Source organism: Tympanuchus pallidicinctus, unplaced genomic scaffold (assembly GCF_026119805.1).
Source record: "Tympanuchus pallidicinctus isolate F22 unplaced genomic scaffold, pur_lepc_1.0 scaffold16, whole genome shotgun sequence".
NCBI lineage: Eukaryota > Metazoa > Chordata > Aves > Galliformes > Phasianidae > Tympanuchus > Tympanuchus pallidicinctus.
This window is the reverse complement of record NW_026294679.1, coordinates 2,017,241-2,034,338: the sequence shown is the minus strand read 5'-3', so window position 1 is coordinate 2,034,338 and position 17,098 is coordinate 2,017,241.

Genomic DNA, 17,098 nt, shown 5'->3' with positions numbered 1-17,098 from the left:
GGGGTGGGCATTAGATTGCTGGTTTTTTTTTCTGTTAGAGACAAGATAAAGTTTCTTGTGAAATTCAGACCACGTTATGAAGAAGTAACAAATATATTGTGCAGTTTGTTTGGCTTTCCTGGGAGCTTGTTGGGTTTATTTTCAGTGTAGGGGATCCCAAGAGCATTTGGCTTTTATAATCAATTCTGCATGTACTAGCTAATTCTTAATATAAAAATGACTGTTGGCACATAATAATGTCAGTTTATTGGGATTCAGGTCAATAGCAGTATTTGCTTTCTGGATAGGAGAGTCACCTCCAAAATACTATGACATCCATTACAATTTGATCATTGTACTTTATGCATCCAAACTTAACAGAGTAAGATTAACAGAGCTCAGAAATGGTTCTGTTCTATGGTTGAATTCTCTTTGGAAAAATAGCTTTGTCATATAAAGGCTGCCATCTACTTCGACAAGGCAAATAAGTTGCATCATTTTCCAGATATTTAAGGGAAACTGAGAAGGATTTTAAAAAACCCCACATATTTGTGAATCTTGATGACTTGAGTCACAGCTTGTATATTTATATCTTTTAATACACAGGCCATACACTCTTCCTCTTCTAAAACAAAACGATGTATGCCTTCCTTCTCCATAAGATATGCCTTATTTTTACAAGTCTAACAGATGCACTGTGGCCAATTACAGGGCATCTTTCAGGCAGCCAGCTCTGCTTGTTCTAATCAACTTGCTGTATGAACGGGAGCACCAAGGGATTGGCAAGAGTCGGGAACAGCGTTTAGCACTTTGCTGACCTTGAGTCCACCTTTTCAAAACTCCTTCTGGAACTAAGATTTTTTCCAGCCATTTTCAAGTGATTTCTTCCACTTTCTCCTGAGACTAAGACACTTGATTGACCCATGATGTTAAGCGAAATTCTTTCACTGGAAAAGTGGAAATTGTGGATACTCCTAGACATGAAAATATTTGTGAACTCCATTTTGGTGGCTAGAATTAATACCTTCAAAAAGGTTTCAAGGTATCTAACCTCAGTCTAGGCTACCTAACAAGTATTTCCAAAATTTTTCATTGTGAAGTAAGACACAGAGGCAAAAACACAAACATACATATAAATACCTAGATACTGAATTCTAAATGTATATTTTTTAGCTCTGTTTCAGCCTTGTAGATACTGTAATTGTGTATGTGTGTGTGATAACATTTTGTCTCATTTGAGCGTTGCTAATAACTGCCAAATGGCTGCCAAGAATTTCTGAGATTACACCAAGTAGAAGATCAAGGGGAGGGAGAAGATTTAAAAAATCAAAATAATAACAATAATTTAAAAAGCTTGATAGCTGAGATTATTAAAAATGATTCCTTCATGTTCTTCTGAAAGAAAAATGAAACTGATGTTTGCAGCTGTGATACTAGATAAATCTCTGGCTGAGGGTACCTACGTGCAAACATGATACCCCAAGGAGTTGTGGTGACCGTGTGCTAGGTATGTGAATGTGGGGAAAGTTTGCATTTGTCTTATAGAAGTCACAGTTAGGGCCCATATTTTTGCTTAAACCTGGTACATCTTGTGTGGCGTTGCACCACAAAGCAATGATCTCTGCTTCAAATTCCTGAATAACCCCAAATGGCAGAAATGACTCCCACGATTGATCTGGTTTCCAAAGGTGACATGAGAATTATTAGTGTCAGTAAAGGAGAAGCAAGCAAAACAAAACAAAACAAAAAACAAGATTTTTCATATTCAAAGCTTAAGATAATTTTGATGCATATTACGTATTATTATTATAGTACATATTAATTATTTGTTAAAGGACATCATGAATCAGTGCAGAAGTATACCAAAGACAACATTCTGCAGCAGTACCTTTGTTAGTAGCTGTACCACAGGCAATGGCAGTCTTTATCACCCTGCCAATTTACTCCCTCAGCCCGTTGGAAAGGAAGGTTTTACTTTTGAAACATACCAAACTGGAATTTCCAAAGCTGTGCGTCAGTCACATGGAAGCACAATTTTCAATCGCATTTTCTGTATTCTGGATATTCAAAGGTTAAGCATTCTCTGTACATTTACTCTCCTTGCTCTTTACAAATAGTCCCCTGGCACAGAAGCAGCTTTTCCTTGTTTTTCTGTGCACAAGAATGTAAAAATGGACCAAACAATGAACGAATCTGACTTCAAGAGGAGCACTCACAAGGACCACGCTTAGCATTTCACTTCTATTCACAGTTGTGTTTGAGATTCTGTATTTGTTTACTCTGAGTAATTATCTTGGCTTGACGGAGCTTTCCTTGTCAGGTATCCATCCCCCAGGCTTGCTTGCCCTCTGGGTACCAGTGAACTGTGGTGTTAATTTTATTGGTCATAGGGATTTCCTCCGTCTGGTCACTTTTCCATCGAAATAAACAACGTAACACCTAGGACCCTGTTCAACCCTCAGCTGCACAGACAAGATCTCTTCTGCAGCACATAAAATGCACTATGGCGTGTACAGTATGTGTAATTTACTTTTACAGGCTGAACTGTTATTCTCTAATCCCCACGCTCTGCCATGTCAGAAAGCAGGACTTGATGGTCTGTCTGGGTTTCCACGTTACAGAGGTGAGACAGAGGGTCAGTAAAACAAACAGATGAAAAGAAGCAGGCTGGAAAGTTGGAGAGCAGTTACATGCTATGGGCAAGTTCATGCTACCTGAGAGGAGGATGAATTTTATAGCTTAGGAAGCTATCCTGTATGCATTCCAGCAATGGAGTAGCATTGCAGTTTTGTGGCCACGTGGTACAAAAATCTGTAGCCTTTGGTATGTTGTTTAATCTGCTTGCTTGTCTATAAACTGTGAATATTGATTCCTATCTCACACCATCTCCTGTGAGGTTTAAAAGTTTATATAAAGCACCTATAGATCAGTGTACTCTGCTGAGGTGCTTTAGAAGTGCAAAGTACTTCTAAATGGTGCAGATGCATTCTGTGAAGGTTTGTATAGTGGGGTTAATTCACCCAGAGATTCACTACATTTTATGGGAGGGGTGCTTGGGGTCTTGCAACACTGCCTTGCAATGGAGCCAGCAGTTTTTACTTGAAAACAGAGCTGGAAAAGTCAATTCAGCTGTTGCTCAGGTTAAGGTGAATGTTGCATTGTTATACTTCTAGTCTCAATTCTGAGGAGCACTCCAGTTGAATACAGACCATATTAATGTGCATCAGTTATACATACACAGAGTCAGTCAATGACTGCATTGATCCAGTCCCGTGTTTTCTTTCAGAGGATTCTACAATGAGGCAATAGAAATCATTAAGGCTTGTGATATTGAAATCCTCTTGGTGCAGGCAGACGTGCAGCTCACATTTCACATGGTGGTACAGCATCACTGTGCAGCCATGCTTAGAATTTAAAGATTTTATTCATACTTCTGTTGAGTAAGACTTTTTGTCCTTCTTCTTTCACTGAGCTCATGTGTACAGAATTCAAGAGATCTCACAATGTTTCCCCCAGCTGTCTAACAATCTAATACTTAGTGCTTGTCACATCACTTTCCAAAAGGGGGTCAGTATGTAGCATCTCATCCATTTTCTCATGTGTTGAATGTGATACTGAGTATAATATAAAACAAGTTTCTTGCTTTTGAAGCTCTATTTTTACTTACTGGAACCCACTGAGAAGGGTCCTAAAGATCCTTACATTTCCCTTGCAGGTTGAGTGTTTGGATAAGGATTACTAGATTAGGATACATAAGTTTGAACATATGTAAGGAGAACAACAAAAAGCTGCCTCTGAAGCATGGCAGAATACTTCCCAAGAGCTTAGAGCCTCAGAGCTATGTGGTTTTCCCTTCTTGAGGACTCAGAAGTCCTCAAGAAGACCTTCTCAGAAGTCATTACAAGCATTTTTGACTTAAAATTTTGAAACCTCACTATTTTGAAGAAGGCTTTGTTAATGGAAGAGTCTGGGCTTGCAGTATTGGTATCTTGTTCATTATTAACATTGTTAGTAACTATTTGATTTTCACAAAAAGTGTTTATAAGTACTTCTGTAGAAGGCAGCATGGAGGCACAGAATTGAAATCAGCTCTTACTCCAATCTTAGCACAAAGAGGTTTGTTACGAGTAGAAAATAGAGAGAAATGATGTGACACTTACTGGTTAACTTAATACAGACGTTTCAGCAGTCTGCAGACTCGTTATTGGCAAGTTCTTTAGTTCACTTCATAAAGGGAGATGGTGAATAGTGATCTAGAAACGAAGTGCAGGAAGAACTCCGTTATAAAAGCTGCAGGCTTGATTTGGAGAGCAGGGCTAAGTAAGAAATGGTGGAAAACAGAGAGCAGATCTGAAGCAGAGGACTCTTGCTTACTCATGCAATAATGCTGCACGAAACACACTGAGTAACATATGCTAATAAATCTGTGTGCAGGATGCAGGGCTGTCAACAGATCACTCCAATTTGCAAATGCAGTTTGTCCTTGCAGGTTTTCTTCGCACCTCCCCTGGTGGCTGCGGGATTAAAACTCCAAAAAGAAATAAATTGAGAAATACCAACCCTCTTCCACCTTTACATTCCCTTTTGCAACATTCCAAAAAAATTCTCATAAGAAGAATGTTGCTGACTTGAGGGGTGGAAGAACTGGGGTGTAGGTGCTTTAGAAAATGTGTTGGGCTATGGGTAGATTATGAGACTGATGCAGCTAATCTGGATATATTAGGTGCCAGTCTCTGAGGCCTACCCCACCTGAAAATGGCAAATACTGCTTTCATTTCCTGCAGTGGCCCTGAAGAAGTGTTAGAAAGCTATTTTCCCTAGAAGACCCTGAGATAAACAGAAATTTCACATGAAAAGTTGTCCTTCACAGTATCTCTGCTTCAGAACTGCAAAGCCAATGACTTTTGGGTAAAGTTTTGTTAGCACTCTGTGAAGGAGAATATGTTATTGAGGACACTGTCGTTGAGGTGAAACACTACCCCCAAATCTTGACTGTTTGTTGCTATTAAAGACCCCTTGGCACTTTTTGTGAGAGCAGAGGTGTGAGCCCTGGTGTCCTGGCCAAAATCCAGCTTGGGTAATTAAATTCTGCCTCCCTACATTCCCCCCTGTAGTTCCAGCCGAGTACAGCATTCTTCATTTCCTCTCCAGAACTGCTGCACAGAATTGCATTGCGCTGGTAAACAGCTGCCACATCTCACCCCAGAGGAACGGCCGCGTTGCGGCGCCGAATTCCCCCTTTCTGTCTCTCTGCTGAGAGACACATAGGCACAGCTCTGCCCCGAAATGCCCTCCTGGCCTTGGGGTCAGGGGCACGGTGTGGACAGCAGCCCCCCCAACCTGCTGTGATATCAGTAATCCATGCTCAGCTTTAGGAATTCAGACTGAAAATACCTTGCTGTTCCTAAAGAGCTCAGGAGCTGAAGTGCTGTTGATGTGGCTAGCCTTGATTCCTAGATATTGGTCATACCTGGTAAATGGTTTCATTTTCTTTGCTGAGGAAGAAATCTTGAGTCCACTTCTACTGGGGCTTGTTAAGCTGTTGCCTTGGGGGCCAGTTGATCAGTTGTTAAGTAGTAAGCAGCTTTGGCAGTCAACAGGCATAGGATCCCCTGCAGCTACTCCAGCCTGCCTGCCCTATCGTTCTTTGTAGAGGTAGCACGGTATTGTCTTAGAAGTGCAATAATGGTAAAAATAAGAGCAGAGAGTGCTCAGTCCATTTTGCATGCCCTGGTATTTTAGGAAAGTGTGTGGCATCTGTATGGGCATATATAACTGCATTTACGTGTCGGTAGTGGCAATGGAAACCCCGCAGAGTAATTTTTAAGAGGGTTTTTTTGTTTGTTTTTGCTGTTATTTCAGAGACTCTTTAAGTGAGAAGACAGGGGAGTGAGAATGGTGCAAGCTGTACCTGAGGGCTCCTCAGCTGTTTGTCCTGGCTCCTATCGGCTTGCTTCAAGTCAGCATGAAAAATTAGGAGAAAATGTGGCGGGGATTAAGAAGTTTTTGTCGGCAATCCAGCAAAAATCACAGTCAGGCCACAGAGAGCCATGCTTAATGCAGGGCAAACCTGTCACGCTTTTATCTGACAGCAAGGAAGTGCTTCAGCTTCAGTGTCTGTTCCGAATTGTTGTGTCAAATAGCGAATTCTTATTTACTCCCTAAAGTGCTGTGACATCCGTGCATGAAAGAAGTGATATGTTCTATGTATTTTGGGGAAAATAAAACCAGCTTTGACTTTTCTCTAACTAGAAAATATTTCAGTACTTACAGAAATACTGATTTTGTAATCCACGCACACATGAGGAAATTTTGTCCATCTGACTTTCACTTAGCTGGGTACACCAGGAATGATTCAAAGCAAGCTCGACAGATTTCCACTTTTCAGAAGCCAGTAGGGTTTTTTAAAATGTATTTTATGCTGGGGTTATTTTGTTTGGGGTTTTTTTTTGGTTGAATGAATTACCTATATTCCTTGAAATGGTGTTTAGTAATTCTCAGCGACTGCGGAGATGCCTACTGGGAAGTGGTCAACTGATCACAACAAACCCCACGGACTCCAGGCTCTCCTACTGCTTTAACTCAATTGCACTTTCTTATCCAAAGCCACATCTCTTAGGAAAATCCCAAAAATGCTGTTTACCGTGAAGCATGGTTTTAATATTATCACAGCTATTTGAAAAGACAAAAGATTTGAAAGACTGGTAGTGAAGGAAGAAACAGTTTCAAGGGATGGATTTACAGAAACAAGACTCACATTTGCTGTTAATGTTTACTCCATACTCTGTCCTCAGCTAAAAACACTTCCCCCTTGATGCTAAGAGCAACTACCATGGATATGAATGTGGACGTGCGTTCTCCATCTGTGTCCTGATCTCCTACTGCCTATAAATAAGTATCAGCAAAATGGAAGCCTGGGAAATTCTTTCTTTTTTTTTTTCTTGTATTGACAGTGAATTGCTGGGAATCAAACACTGTTGAAAAACGGGAGGGAGGAGTTCGAGCCTGATAATTAAAAGACAGATTTTAAACAAAGCAGGATGAAAAAGTAAAAACCCATAGAGCTGATGTGCAGCAACAGAATTGTTTGCACCCTCAGGAATGACTATGAACCCAGCTATGATTTTGCAGGAAAAGAAACAATTGAAGTAGGCCATTTAGTTTGAACAGCTGATATCTGTCACATTTCATGACATGTGGTGGCAAATATATTGTACTTGACAAGAGAGACCAGAAAAGATTTCCAGAAATGGCTAGTAATGATAGCACTTCAGTTTCTGCCTGTCCAACTTGAAGTCCACAGGAGTGTTGGGCTAAGCCTGGATCAGGCCCCTGGGAAAAGATGGGGTTTCATGGCAAGTGCTGCCTCCTGCAGAGTGGTTGTGCTCCTGAGGCTCTGCACACTGATGCACACTTGCTGTTTGTTCCTCCAAAAAACGACCTCTTCTCTTCCTCTTTGACCTGCTTCTCTACAGAAGTGCTCCTATAGGATGGAGAGGAAGGAGCTGCAGGTAGATTGTGGAAATATTTTAGCAAGAGTCATTTTGAATCCAAGTGTGGCAGCTTATAGGCACAGCTCTTAATTTTGAAATTAAGATCGTTCCTTGCAGCTTTCTGCCTTCCTTTACAGTGGCTTTCTTCTGGAGATGGCTTTTGGTGCAAACATCAGGAAGTTTGCTGCTTGCTCTGCAGAAGACCTCCAGCAGATCTATTAGTACTCTGCAGCCAGCTCATTCAAGATGTCCTGTCTCAGGGCAACTTCTTTGTTTCTCCATTTGAGGGGAGAACTTTCCCTTTTGAGTTTAACACAAAAATAAGCAAAAAATATTCTCTGTTTCTGTGACGTTAGCCCTACTGATGGCAGGAATCATAGTCTTGAACGCAGCATCACTCTGCATGTTGGATCTTCAGTACGTCAAACAACAGTGTTGGCATTGTTTTGAGAGGGTTAACTAAGATTAATGAGAAAAGAAACATGAAGCTGTGGAGGATCAACATAACAAATCAATGACTGAATAAATTTAATGTGTATTCCAGCTGTACTTTACCTGGCATCAGCCTGATTCTTAAGACTGTATCTTTTGTGCTTCTGAATAGCCTGCTAAGACATGAACCTTGCTTCCAGTTTAATAACGCTTTATTTAAGGTTTATACAATAGCCGTCAATGTATTGATTTAGGAGGAATTTGCAGAATGAAAAGGAATGTTTAATAAGATTCAAATAAACTCCTCCAGCATTCTCCAGTCCCCATCCTTAGTGCTTGCAAACTGTCTTCAGTGTATTAATTCAGGACAGCAAAGTCACTAGAAAATGAAATGGGACTTGCTTGTAGTCAGCGTGAATCTGAACCTTGGACGCTGCATGAAGGAACTTCGCTGGGAGGTGAACTCTCTCAGGTGCGTAAGGCTTTCTCTGTCATCACTGAGAAACTTTTGAAAGCGCCCTTTGTCGCAGCAGATGAAAAGGGAATGCTGATTTCATTTGTTTATATGTAATTATCTCTTAGAGCTTGGGAATGCGACCTGTGCCTTTGCGAATTAGACCCAGCGTGGGTAAACGCGGCAGTGGAGGTAATTTCCTCTCCTTTTTTAACGAGAACGCTATTACCCGTGAATTGCCTCTTTAAAGCTGCCATTTGTCTGTCTAGCAAATCTGACGACTTTGCTTACCTCCCGATAACGGCGCGTGCAAAGCCTGCGACAAAAGCAGGGCTTTTACATGTATGAACGGTTTCGCAGCCCAGCCTCATAATCAGATTCCAGAAATTGAACTTGCAGAAAGTTTGTGCTAGCCTTGTGGATTTTCATTTCAGATGTTGTCAACTCAAGGGCATTTGGACCAATCAATATCTGTCTGTCTTCTCGCACAGAGAAAGTTGGCTATTAGAAAAGAGAGGCTTACAGCAGGCTCAGCCAATACCATTAGCCCTAGCCTAAGGGCAGTTGTGTCCATGTGCCGGGGTAGGCACCTGCCCCCTCCCCTCCCCCACCATTAAGAAGGCCACTGGGGATGTCATTTGGACATAGCGGGCAAAGAGCACTTCTTTATTCTTTCTCTTTTTTACACCCAGACTTCACCAAAAATCAATAAATCTGTTCTTTGCTTATTTTCAGAACTTTACTTCAATATAAGCAAGGACTTTCCTTCCAGCTACAAACTCCAGTAGCACCAAGTCAGGGATTTATTTTTTTTTTATTTTTGTGTGTGTGTGTGTGTGTGTGCATTTTATTTTCCTTTCCCTGTTCCAATTTGAGAAATAATTGGAAATAATATCCACTGTTTCTTCTTTTCCCTGCTAAAGATTTTTTAGAAGAAAGACCTTGATCTGCTGACTCTTTTCATGATTCAGCACTTGATTTTTCTTTCCTTGCTGTCCTTTTACTGCTAACGATGTTGTAGGATCAGGTAAATAAAATGTATTTTTCCTTCTTTTCCCATCGACAAACTTTTTCTCCGTATCGAATTAGCTATTGCTGTTTTCTACATCAATGCACTGTTAGCAATAGTGCTGTTGATAATTCTTTACATTAGGAAACCATCACAATTCAGTTTTAGGTACCATAGCATTTCTATATTGGAGAATCAAGTACGCATTCTGGAAGAGCATTGGGCACATTCTTGAACCTTGTGAGGTTCAAGAACATTTTTTGAAGGAAACATCATTTTTTTAATCTTGTCTTTCTCTGGAAAATGCAGGTAAATGAAGAGCTGCTTCAACTCAGTGACAACAATGACCAAACCATTTGGCAGTGGGCACAAAGATGGAGACTGAACATTAAGAAACTGGTAAGAAATGCAGGTAAATAATGCAGAGCACCATTATTGTCTCAGGAGTGTTATTTACTGAAAAATGGTGATGGAGGACAAAAGGAGGACAGAGACAGAAACTGAGATGATATAGGCAGAGGCAAAAGCAAGTAGAGGTGGATTGAATCCACTGAAAAACGAGAAACAGGATGGAAAGAAAAAATTAGGAGTAAGCCTTAAGATGGAAGGTTGATCATCAAAATGAGTGGAGGGATGTAATGGTGATAGTTTCATTTAGCTGATTGTTAACAAAGGTCATCTACAGTGAGATTTAATACACGCACCAAACCTCGTCCTTCTGGCTGTGAGAGTGAAATCCAAATGGAAAGAATCCCTGAAAACAGGAGTATCGCACTGTCTGACCAAAAAGCGTGGTCTCCAGAACAGTCTGTAGAAAGTCCAAGCTCTGGCAGTCACAGGTAAGGGGATATTTAACATTTTGACCCTAAAGAAAGGAAAGGAATACTGACAGGCAGATACATCTTCTCTACAGTGATTATCTTGTCCTCAAGTAAGTCGGGAACACTGAATAAGAGGCCTTTTGTTCATATAATTTGGTGAAGCTCTGTTCAAGTCAGCAGAGCTGACAACGCAGCAGATGTGGACTGAAACTATCAGCCAAAGAGGAGTTCTCAAGACTGACAGAGTTCCTATAAATATATTCAGATTCTTAGGAAATACCACATTAGGAAGACTCTTCTTCTGTGCTGAGCTCGGACTTGAGCTGCACAGATCTAAAGACCCACCATTACTGAAAAGAAAGGAGTGAATCCATGAAGCCAAGGAATTAAAAGTGTTAATTGGGTTCTGTTTCACAGAGAAAATTGGGCATTTTTTTATATCTTTCATTCTAGTAGCAAACAAAGAGACTTGCTATTAAATATTATTCAAATAAGCTCTGAGAACTTCTTAAGGCTGAAAACATTTCACCACCCAGTGAGCTCACAGACAAGCTTAATATGAGGAGATGTGCTGTAAATGCAGCCGAGCACCTCTTGAAGTAAATGGCAGAACCCCTTTCCTGCAAATCTACAGCTAGTTGTGCTGTTTTGCATTTGAATGGCTTAACTGACGCCTTACTTTTTGCAAACCATCAGCAAGATGCTCCAAGCAGGAGTGTTGGGACCGGGGAACTTTCTCACCGCACCAGGGCTGACGTGGATGATGGATGTGATTCCAGAAGGGAAGCGCATGGGAAGGTCCTGGCAGTGAGATTCCCCAGGAGGTGGCAGGAAGGCAGTTAGGATGCAGAGAGCGGAGAGGATATTAGCAAGTGGAAGGGTTTGATTCCTTAGGAAGAGATTTCCTTATATCTATGTATATGAGGCAGTCTTTATTATGTTAACACAGGTTAATTACTGAAGTAGTTTAAAGTAGCACTTTTTTATTTATATTATCTTGTTGGGTTTTTTTTTTCCTCTCTAAATTCTCAATTTTTTGGTTCCTCTCACAAGCTGGCAAGACTCCTGTATTTTCAAATGCTCACATAGCTGCTCTTGCTGCTTCACTGAAAATAATAGTACTGTGCTAAACAGCATCATCGTGGGATCACTTATGGGATTTAGTTGTGTTTAAGGGGTGAAGGCAAGGATACTGCAAAGTGAAATCCTCCAGTGCAAAGAAAATAAGGTACACTTCCTATAAACCCCTGGAATAGCTGCATTTCATGTAAGTGGTTGAAATGTTTGTGGAAAAAAAATTGTACTAGAAGATTTTTATTTACTCCCTAGGTTATAATGACTCGGTAGGATTTGTCAGGATTGATGGATAAAGGGGCAGACTTCGTGGCTACTTAATCTCCAGAGCTGAAAATATTTCTTCATTTGAATGAGGGAACTTGTTATGCTGCTGGGTGGTTATTCATTGTATGGATTATTGTTTCGAGCTAGAGAGTGGTCTTTTATTTTTGATATTTAAATGGAAAGAAAAAATAAATAGCGTGTCCTTTTCAAAGCAAACATTTCAAAATGACTAGTCAATACTGACTATTAAAAAAAAAAGATCGGTCCCTTAGCTGGGCTCCCGCATCATTAAACTCCAAGGAAGTTTTGTTGTAGACATGTCAGAGCGAGATCCTACCCTTATACACCTGTCACAGCAAGAAATTGCAGGAAACCAATGACTTCTAAAGCCGCCAGCTAAATGTCATGATCAGCCAATCATATGGTGGGGCTTTTTTGGTAACAGTAACGATTGGGCTTGTTTACATTTTTCTCTTTGCTTTAGCAGGGGCATTTTGAATTAATTAGATTTTGAAATTAATATCTTTGATATGGGAAAATGTAGCAGGGTCCCAGGTAAACCCAAAGTGGACCCACTGTCCTGCCAGTGCTTGAGGAGATTTACTCATCTATGGACTGGGATGAGTGCTCTCATGCTCAACTGGCCTAGAACCAAAGAGACATAGAGAAAGAGAAATGCTGAAAGACAGATGAGAAATGATTTAACAACATCTGTTTCTTACCTGTACGTTAGTTAATATTTTAGATCAACCAATAATTGTTGCTGCGGAGTCCCAGACCCTTGTTTGTCCAAAGGTACAGGATGTTGAACAAAGCATGAACCAAATTAATGACGCACATAACAAAACTGCAAAGTCTGCCATAGGAACTGTTCTAAATCTGTTATTCAAAGTTTTCTTTTGGAGAAATGTTTTGCCAGAATGTTTCACTAAAGAGCATAGATAGAAATTTTAAAAAACATTTTAAAACTGGTCCTAGAATGTGGTGTTTGCCACTGTAAGGGTGGGAATTGATCGAGATTCTGCCATTAGAAGAAAAAAGGCATCTGCAAGTTTTCTGATGGCTTCCTCTTGACATGAAACGTGCCCCAAACTAAAAATCTGTGACAATGAGGGTGAGTATCAGAAAAAATCATTCTGAAAATAAGGTCTACCTCTTCAGCTGAAGCAGCCCTCTGTGTTTCTGGGTGCCCAATTTTACATGATCAGCTGACATCTTAGGACTGAACTGAGCTGGAGTAAAACACATGCTTAAATATGTATTGTTGTGTAAAAATTGCTCAAAGAGGATGCACACCCTTTTGAAATGCTCTCTACGACTGCCTGAAGGGAGGCTGTGGTGGGTTCTGTGTCGGCCTCTTCTCCCATGTAACAGACAATAGGACAAGAGGAAATGGCCTCAAGTTGGGCCAGGGGAGATTCAGGCTGGATCTCAGGAAATGCTTCTTCTCCAAAAGAGCATTCAGGTGCTGGAATGGGCTGCCCAGGCAGTAGTGGAGTCACTGACCTTGGAGGTGTTCAAGGAACAGGTCAGTTTAGATGTTGACATGGTTTAGTGGGAAAGATTGGTGGATGGTTGAACTGGATGATCTTGGAGGTCTTTTCCAACCTTGGTGATTCTATGATTCTGTGATTCTATGAAACAGACCGTGCAGCTCTTTGCTTCATTTTGATTTGGGAATCTCATTTTCTTCTCTCTACAGCACCTGAATCTAGCCTCCGCCTCGCTGAGAACAAGGCTGGCTTGTTCAGCAACATTTCTGTACCATTCCTTAGCTCAGGTGGCTGTCTTCAGCTTGTGTTGTACCACTTGTAGCAACAGTGTTTTAGATTGGACCAAGTCTCAATGGTTGTTGCAATTTGGAGAGCCCACTGAAGCTGCTTCTGAGCTCAAGTCCCTAGGAAACACGTTGTCATGAATCTGCCATGCATAATCCACTCACAGGCTCGTATTGTATACAAACAGCATGGCGTTAGCTGAACCAGGAACAAATTCAAGCTACAGCAGGCAATGCATTGTGAAAGCACATCTCAGAATATACATTTAGAAATATTGTGGGTTATTTTTTTGCTGGGATGTTTGGAAAATCCAGCACTAACCAGAGAGGAGGATGGCTGCGAGCTCTCTTGCTCTGTTTTGCCAAGTGGGCTTACTTCTCAGCCGTGCATGCAGCTGCAGCTATGAACACCTTTTTCTGCGGGTTCCCTGCTGTCAACAGTTGAGCATATTAGTGGATGCAGCATCTCTGGCATAGGTGTCTGTCTAATGGGCAGTGTGGGAGCCAGCAGACGGCAAACCCCCGAGCTGGAGCCCATCAGCAGCCAGTATCCGATCTGTCAACTCCTGCTTCCTCGCAGAAAATGTCTCCAGCATCACTGCTCCCAGTGAGTGTGCATGTCAGCTGCAGTGCCTGCTTCACTAATTTCAGGTATTTTTGCATCAGCATACTGGTAACAGCCAAAAGCCTAATTTTATTTATTTATTTATTTATTTGCTAATGGTAGTTGTAAATATTCCTCATCTTTGACCAAATCCTGACTTCTCTGTTCTCACAGAAGTAAAACTCTGGTTGAAATTCCTTATTGGAACAAAGAATGCTGGATTCACCCGTGTTGCATATTAACACTGCAAAAAAAAAAAAAAAAAAAAAAAAAAAAAAATTAGATCTGTGAGGATTTTCTTAATAATCTGACCCATCATATGTCTCTAAGGAACAAGAGGAATCCATGTCTTAGAATTTTTAAAGACCTAATAAATAATTTGCCATAACCACAGGGTACCATGGCATCATGGAGCTAAGGTAATATTTAGTTTGCTTATTTACAGCATTAAGTAAATATTATGCTTCTTTTTTTTTTTCTTTCTCCCCTTTTTTTTTAGCAGTATTTATTCTGATCAATACTTGAAATCTCACTGCTCAGTTCTCTACAGACCTTGTTGGTGTGTTTTGGAGCCTCACACGGTTAAAATTATTCCATTACGCTATTAAAGCATAGAATGTGCAGCACGCCGTACACCTCAAGGCATTTCTCAGCTCATTTTTATCTTTTTGAATACCTGTAGCTTCCTGTCTGCACTAACATTTTACTGCGAGCGTTCTCCTGTTTCTGCCAGTTAACTTCCCCTTGAAGCCCAGTGGCCTGCTCAGCTCTGGTGGTCACTCATCTCGCCCCTCTCAGATCTCAGAAGGTGGTGGCAAGCAACACAGTGAATGAAATATCAAGCAAATTCACATCAAATAGTAGTGTGACCCCCAGGTAATAAACAGGCTCCAGGTGCGGGAGCACTCTGCTCCGCCACATCTCACTCTCCTTGGGTTTGTGCATGCCCCTCGTGCTGACGACGGTGCTGAGGTGCCCACTTTGCCCATGTGCATGCTTAAACCTCAATAATTTGGAGCAGCTCTGTGCTGTTCATTACTGGATCGCTGATGTTATGGCTTTTAATTAGAGATGCAACGCAAGGTAGGCAGTGGTCGAGGGAATGAGGAGTGGAAAAGCCAATGGCAGTAGTAACTGTTTTGTTGATGCCTGTAGTCTCGGCTAAAATACAGCTCCTGCTGCATTTCTTCCAGCAGCACAAGCTGAATCTTTTCCCTCATTTGATACAGTGACCTCTCAAGTGCATCATTGCCCTGAGGGCTGAGGGCAGTCCAGCAACTGTTAAACCCCTTGGGTTGATAATCTTCTCCCACATTTGCCCTTAACACCAGACATACCACCATTAGCTACAGCTCCACTGGTGCTCATTAGAGCCGATCAATATAGACTAACATAAAGAATGCTGCTGCGCCTTCTGTTATTTTTCAGTTACTGCAGATTTACAGACTTTCACCTACGATGCAGGGCTTTGCTGCTGCACTATGTAAAAACAAGGATTTTAGACCAAAACCAAACCAAACCAGACAATTTTTTAGTAGACATATGACTGCTATTAATCTTGTCATTCAAAACACCTTATCACCAGGAAGTGCACAGAAGATCCGCACAAAATTTCCTCTGGATTCAGTTAGTGCAAAATCACAACTTACATAAATCACAGCAGATGCACTGATGAAAAAAAAACAGGTGCATTTTAATATGAAAAAAATGCTTGAGCCTGTAAACCCCGTGTAAATGCTTTCATGAGCTTGGCATCATCATTTCGAGCGCACTCACGGTGCCTGTGCTCTTTGCGGTTGGATAGCAATTGTGATGCCATTTGAAGGTCTATACGTTGAAGGTGTTCATGTAGAGTGACTACAGCACTGCTTGCTGTCACCAGCAGGTGTTGCCAAAGATCACAGCAAGAGAGGCGACAACAATTAGCAAATACATCATTATTTTTCCACATTTTATCCCAAAGAGCCTTTCAAAGGTTCACGTGCCACAGCTAACGTACTTAATAAATGAAAAGGTATAAATGGCACATAGCATCTATTAGGCATTTTGTCAGCAATCAGACACGAATGCTCAATTCTCTGGGAGGAATAAGTTTTGTTACTTTTGATTTGCATTTGGAGAAAAGCCAGGGGGAAAAACTTCATGGGATTTAACAAAGGGCAACGGGATGCAGACACCGAGGTCAAGGTTTCCTGTGCTTTGGTTAGTTTGCTCGTTCAAACTTTGTAATAAATAAAATGGAAGATTTGAAGAGATAGATAGAAAACAAGTATCTCGTTTTCTATTAAAACAGATATCACTTATCACTGGATAAAGCCAGCCAACGTAAGAGATACGGCTGTATGAAGCATTAAAAATATTGGGTACATGTTGAATTCCAGTGAATCAAGAGTCAAGAAAGCCGTGCCTTTTCACATCGCTGGGACTTTCAGTTGTCCTGCACTTTATCCAAAATGGTGGCTTAAAGAGTTCAATGTCAATTGCTGAATGAAAGGGAATTAAGAATGTCTTTGAGCTAACAAAGTAGTATATGGTAAATTTTATCTGTTTTCATTAGAAACATCATTCAACAGTTTAACTTTTTAATAGTTCTCCAGTGCGCTAGGTGATTAAATACTTCTGTTGAACAGCTTATTTATTCAAGGCCTTTCTGAAGAGCTGAAAGGGTATGAGAATTTCAGGTTTGAAGCTAAGAATATTGCAAAGTTCATTAAAGTACCTTTATTCCAGAATGGCACAACTTCTCCAGATGCGTCCCTTGGCTTTAGTGGATCTATTTGCATCTTAGGTATTACTTAGTATGAGTAATGTGGTAGAACTTAGCCATTGATGATAGGCTGATTAATGAAATCCGTTCTGCTGGGTGAACATAATGGAAAATGTGATTCTGTTGGCTTCTAAAGTCTGAAATTCATCTCCATGCAAACGACACACATTTTATGTATGTCATAAGCCTTCTACTACCCTTCTGCATAGATGCAGATTTCATCCAGTGAATGGAAGGCTGCTTGTTTCGCTGATCCACTAGCATCATTGAAATATACCCAGTAAACATTTTGCATATGACATTGCCTCAAGTTTGAATCTTCTGCTCAAGAAGTACTTGGATAAGCTTGAGGGAAAACAAGCAGTAAATCAATTTCTGAAAAATGGACAAGTATGAAAAAAAGCAATTTTAAGAAAATAAT